The sequence below is a fragment of the Argiope bruennichi genome, chromosome 2 (genome assembly GCF_947563725.1).
Source record: "Argiope bruennichi chromosome 2, qqArgBrue1.1, whole genome shotgun sequence".
NCBI lineage: Eukaryota > Metazoa > Arthropoda > Arachnida > Araneae > Araneidae > Argiope > Argiope bruennichi.
Window position 1 is genome coordinate 89249019 of NC_079152.1, and position 8652 is coordinate 89257670.

Consider the following 8652-nt stretch of genomic DNA (forward strand, 5'->3'; position numbering starts at 1 on the left):
ACATTATGGATATAATCATTTTTTTTCCAATTCTTCAAACATTATTGTGTCCTCGAGAAATTGAACAAGTATTTTGTGTTATAAACAGTAATCAGAGACAAATGTAAAAAAAATTTAAAAAGGTAAACTTCGCTATTGTTATTTATTGGAAAAATATCTATTAAAGGTTCTTTTATAACCAATTCAAAATTATTTTAGCTATGTGTTGATAAAAAAAATCTATTGTCTTTTATCCAATCGCCATAATTTGATATGTTTTGAACTCCTTGAGTGGAAAGACACAGCGATGAAAGAATACTTTACGTGGATGGGTAGAAAAGTTCCCGTTCTAACAAGGAAAACAAAATAAATCTGTTTAATGGTTGCTTAATTTTTCAACGTAGTCTTCTTAGACATATACTTGCTCCAGCGGTGCGACAAAGCTTGGATCCCAACCCTGCAAGAGCTTTCTTCTAAGGCCGCAAAGTAGGATTTCTTCGCTGAGATGACTTCTATATCACAACAGAATTTCTTTCCAGCAAGAAATTTTTTCATGTTGGGAAGGGGTTGTAATCCAAGGGGACCATGTCAGGAGAATAGGGTGTATGAGGAGGAATTTCAAACTTCAGTTCATGAAGTTTTGCCATCACAGTGCCAGGCTTGTGGGCGGGAGTGCTGTCCTGGTGAAACAGGACTTTCTTTTTGGTCAAACCTGGTATTTTTTCTTTGATTTTGGAATGAAATGTATCCAAAAGATTAGTATAATATTCACCATTTATAGTCCTGCCTTTTTCTAAATAATCCAATTATAAAATTCTTTTAACGTCCCAAAGAACTGCTGTAATAACCTTTCCAGCAAATGGCGCACTTTTTGCTTACTTTGGTGGTGATTTGCTCTTTGCTGTCCACTGTTTTGATTGCTGTTTAGTCTCTAGAGTATATACAGAGATTGCTGTTCAGTCTCTAGAGTCCATGTTTCCTCCAAAGCAAGGATATGTTTCAAAAATCAATTGGGTTTGAGCTGTACAGACCCAATATTATCACACGTTGTAGTTTTTGATCCAAGGTCAACAAATGTGGCACTCATCTTGCCAACAACTTTCTCGTATTTAAAATATTGATTAAAATATGATATGATTGCTTTTTGGATATACCAACAGACTCAGCAACCTCGGTTAATTTCAATCGGCAATCATTTATAATATTTTTGTGAACATTTCTAACGATTTTATTTGCAGTGTTTGATTTTGGTCTTCAAGAGTACTCCGCATCCAGAGTGCTTGTACGATCACGTTTAAAGTCTGCAACCCATTTTTTAGCAATTTTAAATGAAGCAGCAGGTTCCCCAAGTGTGGTATGTAGCTAAGTTTTAATATCGGATGGAAATAAACCTTTTATATCAAAAAAATATTTTATAACATCTTGCACTTCCGTTTTCTCTATAAAGACTAAAGGCTAAAAGGCTCCATAAAGGCTAAAAGCAAAGAAGAGAATTTTAAAATGCTACAGTATAAAAGCAACAAAACACAAATCTTTTAAAATGCGTCAGAAGTGTTAAATAAAGATGGCAGAATATCGTGCTTTACTCAAAATAATTCTGGGAGCTCCACCTCTTGGTCAGTCCGGAAACTTTTCATTCAACCCACATATCAGGCATTTAAAGTGATCTGACTTCATCGACATATTCTGATTAATTTTATTTAAGGTTATTTTTAATCAACATTAAAAACTTTCGAAGAGAAATTATTGTTTATATTTAAGTAAAAAATTTATGAAAGTTAAAAGCTGTAAATGCAACAATAATAACTTGTATCCAATACTTTTAATTTTTATCCTGACAAACTCAATGATATTATTTTATTAAAGATTTTTATTGAAAACAGTATCTTTCAACTTTTCTGAAATTTCTAAAATTTCATTTGGTTGTGAATGGTACTCAAAGAGTGGTTCTTCCGTCATATTTGACTATAAACATCAAAATTTGAATATTGTGTTCTCAAATTAACATTTAAATTTATTTTTATTTAAAATATCTTTATTACAATATGGCTACAAATAGTTATATAGATAAATAAAATTCATTTGTGAAGGACCTTTTAACCACTGTAGTTGAGCGAATTTTATGCAAAATATTAATTAAATTATTTTACCATATATTATACTATAACATGGCGTTATATTAGTTTGGGAAAATATCAGTTTTTAATCATTTCTATCATTATCTGGCATTAAATTAATTCAATCTCTAAAAATTATGACAGTTAATTTAATCACTTGAATTCAAACTCTTAAAAGAGTATCTTCTACAATTAATCGAACCAGTATTCAAGTTTAGGAGATATTTTGCAAATTTTTCTTAAAACATCATTGAAATTTGTACTTTTCAAAATAGACATTCCAGAAAACCCCGCAAAATCCAACAATATGGTCTCTTTGGGAGATGAAGATATTTGTCGATTTGTTCCTATTATGTTTAGAATATAATAGAAATTCAACTTTTCTTATTTGGCTTTAAAATTTTCTTTATTATTGCAACTGTCTCTAGGTGAACAATAGATTAACCGTTTGACTACCAAAGGGATATATACATCCCACTTACCTTTTAAAATCAGTTTGAATAGCTTTAAGTAAAAGTAATTTTATTGGTGGGGGGGCGAGTATATTTGGTCATCATGTCCTAGCCAAGGGTGTTTAAAAACCTTTGAAAAAGAAATGGAATAGATTTGTTGAATACAGAAGCTATTATACTCATTTTCTACGCGATAGCAGCGTAAAAGATTTTTAAAAAATTGATAGTCAAAGGGTTAAAATCAGGAACGAAAATGGCCCTTCTAGAATTTTCATTTTTGATGAAATCCAGTGAGGTATAACAAACGAAATATTAAATTTCTCCTAGAACACTGATACAGTTTTTTGAATACTCATTTGTTTTCAAATGGAAATTCTGTTGAAATTTACATTGATTTAAAAAACTTGACACAATGGAAATAGAAAGTACTCAAAGTGGTACTCAATATCAAAAAGTTTTCATGGGCTGGATGATTTTCGCTACTTCTTCACAAAAATCACCAAATAGCTATTCGTTATATGATAAGCTGCAACTGATCATCATCTTCAATGGAAATTAAGTCACATATTACGAAGGAAGAAGTATTAAGTACCCATTTCAGCTCAGGCAACAACTATTAACCATGTACTTGATGCATTTTTGTTAATCAGAAAGTTTATTAAAGATTTTTATTCACATTGTTCCCGACACTAAATTTAAATTAATTGCTAATTTAATTAAGTTAACAAATTTAGTTAACACTAAGTTAAAATTTCAAGACTATTTTTGACGCTTCAAAGATTGAATGTAGCAAAACGTGAGAAAAAATGCATTTAATTCTCTAGACCAAACGACATTTATTGCATAGTAAACTAAATCAAATTTAAATAAAACTGCAATTTCGAGTCTCTTTAATATTCATATCTGGATTAAAGATAAATATCATGAATACTGATATTCAATTTTAAGACAGATAAACAAAATTTGTGTAAAAAAGGAGAAAAAAATAAAACAGAATACTACTGTTTAGCTTAATTTTCAATTATCATTATGAGTAAAGGAATGTTTTAAAAAACATGATTTTTATCAAAAAAAGTTTAATTCTCAAAACACTCAACATCAAACTCAGCTAATGTAACGTTTTATCGCTAACTTATGCATAATACAATTATTCTTATCTTAATTTTAATCATTAATTTTTATCTTTCATCAAAATTCTTAGCATTGAAAGTAGCTCAATCAGAATCATGAACACTCAGTCAAACGAAATTTTCGTGTATATATAAACGACGGAACAAAACCAAAAATTTATCATACTTAGTAGCGCAAAAGTGAGGAGAAACGGAGAAAAGGAAATCCAGCACTCCAACATGATGAAAGTAGTGGTAAGAAATTTTCCTGTTTGTAATGCAGATATAATGTAACGGATATTTTTGTGAAAATTATAATTAAAGACGGTAATATTATCTTTATATTTAAACAAAAAAATCCTTTTACCATAATACAGTGTAATGCCAATTTATATTTCTCATCTACGTTTCAAATAAATGTATTAATTTGATGTAATTTATATATATAAACAGCTGATTCCTTGAACAGATTTAACAATGAAAATTACATAGGGAAATAAAAGTGAAGATATGTAATTTCAAAGTTATTGATAACTGTTGATAAAAAAATCAATTTTATGAAAATGGTTTAAGTAAATCTTGCAAGCTATAAATAATAGAAATTTTTTTTAAAAGAACCTGCGGTAAATTTCTGATGAATAACTATTACACTTCATAAATAGGTGCACAATGATTGAGAACTGTGAATTTAAAAGAGAGCTAGGAATTAAAAAAATGCTATGGTCAATAAAAATTTGAGATAATAAATTTCTATATTGTTTTCGTTTAATGAATTAGTTTATTTTAGCATTACAATGACTTCAATTTCTACAAATGTTTAATCAAATCTTAGCTATTTTTATAAAAAAAAGGGAAAGGAAGCTTTTTTTTTCTAATTTTTACTCAAACTAAAACATATTCACTTATTATTCGATTCTTTCTATAGATCGCTCTTGTTTTGGCTATGGCTGCCGTTGCATGCGCCTCGGTCATACCATACAGATATGGAGATGGAGTGAGCGCCAGACATTTCTACAAAGGAGAGGTTCCCTACGGAATTTATGGTCTCGGATATAATGGATACTATGGTGCCTACGCACCTTATTACGGATATGATGGACTCGGTTACGGATATGGACCCTATGGATACTTTGGAAGATATGGCACCGGCTATCTCGGATATGGAAGATACTTTTGAGATCTTAGTTACATCGAAGTTCACTTTTAAGTGAATTTAATCAATATTTGGTAAGTATTTTTTCAATCTATGAATTGAGATTCTAAAATAAATTTAAAAAATAAATAATACGAACATACTCTTTTTTTTTCTTTAATTCTTCCTTTTTTGTATATAGAAAAAATGCTCTTAAATTTTTATACCTCGACTAAATAATTTGTGATCGTTCAAACATATTTTTTCCTAAAACATAAAAATTATTCATTGAATAATTTTGAGTTTGAATTGTATTTCTAATTTGCAAAGTGCCATCTCAAATGCATAGGTTTTATTTAACCAAACGTTTTCATAGTATCTGGTATTAAAACTTTTTTTTTCATTTTTTCATTAAAAAATAATTTTATTTCGCGCAGTCTAATCATTTTATTTAAATTGTCTAAGTGTTTAAGAGTATAAGGAAAAAAATCAAAAAAACACTTTAATTCCTTCCCATCCATTTAAAAATGATATACTGTAATATATCCTCATTCCAAATATATTTGCTTGTAGTTTGTATTTGAATTTGAGGAATAGTAACTACAATCAAATATCATTAGTTGAATAAAAATTTATTTTAGAATAGAAATTTATTCATTGCATATAAATTTATTTTATTCAAATGGAAGACATATTTTATTCAAATAGAAGACACATTTTATTCAAATGGAATATTTTATTTGGTATTTGAATTTAGTTCCTACATTGATATTAATTTATTATTTACTAATATATTGAGATTAATATATCAATAAAATTACCTATACAATTAAGTTGTCAATAACGTTATGAAAGTCATTTAAATGGAAAAATTAAACTAATAATTTAAGATTTTTTTAAAAATTATGTTTTCTTGGAAATTAGTTTCACAAATTTTATTTAAGCTTAGTTTTATTTTTTAATGATATTTATATAGATAACTAAATTATTTCTTCTTTTACAGAACTGCAAATTTCTGAATTGGGAAAATCCTTCTGAAAAAAATTTCTGAATTACCAAAAACGAAATTTTTTTAGAAAAATGAAGCAAAAATTTACTGAAGAAGAATGAAGATTTATTATTGTCAAAAAATAAAGAAATGCTGTTTATCGAATTACTTGCCTCATTGTAGTAATATTTCTAAATACATAAAATGTCATCTTTATCACATAATGTTTAAATGAATACTGCTTGTAAAGGATTTCTAAGCACAAACTTTCTTTAAGAGATTCTCTATTTCAGCGTATAATTATACAAAAAAATTCTAATTAAATTTCCGTTTCTACCAGTTAATAACATCTTGGCGTTTTTCATGCAATCTGTATTTTTCTTGATTGCAAAACATACTGAGAGGTTTCTAGAAGATTTATTTTACGCCTAAAAGTACAATTTGATCATTTTTTAAATTAAATAACTAATAATAAACTATCAGAGGAGTTATCATGTGAAAGGAGTAGGTAAAGGAACACTGTGCTAACTATAAATAATACAAAATATTGTTAGTGATTGCTCGGAATAAAGAATATCTATAGAATGCCTATAGATAAAGAATATCTATAGAATGCCTATAGATAAAGAATATCTATAGAATGCCTATAGATAAAGAATATCTATAGAATGCCTTTAGATAAAGAATATCTATAGAATGCCTATAGATAAAGAATATCTATAGAATGCCTATAGATAAAGAATATCTATAGAATGCCTATAGATAAAGAATATCTATAGATGCTTGAATAAATACAAACATCTCAATCTTACAATGTAAAATCAATCTCTCAATCAATCATTACTGACAATGTACATTCCTTTAAATATAAAGTCATTATAAATGTTTTTTATTTTAAGAAAAGTGCATTTAGCAGTGGCATTTGATATATTATTTTTCTGTGGAGTATTAAAAGTGTGTCTCATGTGAGCTTAATGCATGATATATAATATTTTATAATTTTTAATCTCGTAACTAGAACTTGAGAACATGGTAGTATAATTAGAACTTTATAACATGTTAGTATGAAGAGTTTTAAATATATTTTTAAGCTAACTTTCTTAGAAATTGAAACTTGAATTAAAATTGAAACTTAAAAATCAAAGCAAATAATTATTTCTTTAAAAATGTCTAGATAAAAAAATATTTTAGGGCTGTAGGACTTTGGAATATTTGACACTCAACTCTATAAAAATTCATCGTTATTATTTTTTGCTTTAAAAGATTTGCTTATAAATAATTATGCGTTCTATAAAAAGGAGTCATTTTTATGGATTGAAGATATATTTCATATTTTCAAATATTATTATATTTATGAAAAATACACGCTTAATATTTAAAAATAATATATAGAAATCATGCGTTGCTCTTTTCATTTTATTCTTAAGAAATTTCATGCAGATTTATAAGATTTGCGGTATGTTTTTTTTTAATTTACATACATTTTTAATTATAAGATATTGCATTTTCATATTTTCCACAAAATGACTGATTTCTTAAGACTTCAAGTTTCATTTATTCAAGACTTAATTTTCGATAATGAATTTTACACCGATTATTTTGTTCTTGAATATATTTATATTTTCCCATCATAAAATTAACACAACAAGGAGCAATAAATCACAAACTCCATTCAGAATATCCTACATTATTTTCAATATAAAATTATCTTTTTATCGGTATTCTACCTTTTCCCGAACACGAGTGATTAATGAAATAATGAATTAGAATTTATGAAATAACTTTAGAAGAGATACCACAACATGCATACAATTGAATAATTCACAAAATCTTAGTTCACGTAGCAATGTAGAAGTTGCAAAGGAATAAAATTACGATAAGATTTCAAATGTTTCAGAGAACTTATTTAAAACAAATTTATACGTATTTACAGCATATTTTCGAACATTTGTGTCATAAAACTTAGAAAGTTAATTATAAAAATAGTATTTAAAAAAATCCTTTTTTTATATCTCGACATCAGTAAGCTATTTATTCATTTCACTGATTGTTTTTATAAAATAAAACTTTATAGAAAGACTCATTTAGATATATTTTACTTCCTTAAATTAAAGCATTAATATTTTTATTCCTTAAGAATTGAAGGTCAATTTGGACAAAGATTTGCGCAATACATTTGTGGTTTCGGAAAACTCAGCATTTACTTCTTTTAAATTGCACTATTCTGTTCAACACATTTCATATATTTATCTCTACAACCAGCCTCTGTATGATTCTATTATTAAAAATTATACTACTTATGAGAACGCCAATTATAAAGGCATTAAGAAGCGCAAAGTATTGAATAATCATTCCTTGAATTCACATTTTAAGCTCTGTGTTCAGTATGATCAAAAATGTTTTTCATAGCAAAAATGTTGTTTTTTACTTAATGTCTAGTACACGAAGTATTTCATTTGCAGTGTAATTAGATTAGAGCCTACAAATTCTAATAATGTGAGTTTTGTGAGCTTCCTGCTTCATAACAATAGCACAAGCCTAGAAAATTGAAGTTTCTGAAAAATACATGAGAAGTTCTCTTTCATTTTTATGTTATTTAGTTTGCTGATTTCGAAAAATGATCTCAACTTTTTCCCATCACGTCTGGAATTTTTGTAAAATCGGTATCAATATTTTTGCTAAAATCTTATTTGAAAAGGAATTCTCGCTAATAATTTTGCGTGTGCTGTTTGTTAGCAGTGGATTTCATCCATTTAAATCTATGTAAAATCGATTCTTGTTGAAGCAAATTGATTTCCGAGCAATCATATAATTTTTATAGGTTTAAGTTGATGAAAATCACTGTTGCCAAATCACACAAGTCTCTGGTGGAAAG

At 27.4% G+C, this 8652-nt stretch overlaps 1 long non-coding RNA gene across 2 annotated transcripts in view; it reads left to right on the forward strand.

Moving 5' to 3' along the window:
- The window catches only part of LOC129961843 (uncharacterized), a 45038-nt gene extending 39096 nt beyond the window's left edge, over nt 1–5942 (forward strand). Inside the window, exons 1-3 of one of the 2 annotated variants that reach the window (XR_008783839.1) lie at nt 3852–3912; nt 4583–4884; nt 5793–5942. This is a non-coding gene — a long non-coding RNA (uncharacterized LOC129961843). Of the gene's footprint in view, nt 1–3851; nt 3913–4582; nt 4885–5792 lie in introns of those variants that run through there. The other variant, XR_008783838.1, reaches the window with a different exon arrangement.
- The last annotated feature ends 2710 nt before the right edge of the window (nt 5943–8652 follow it).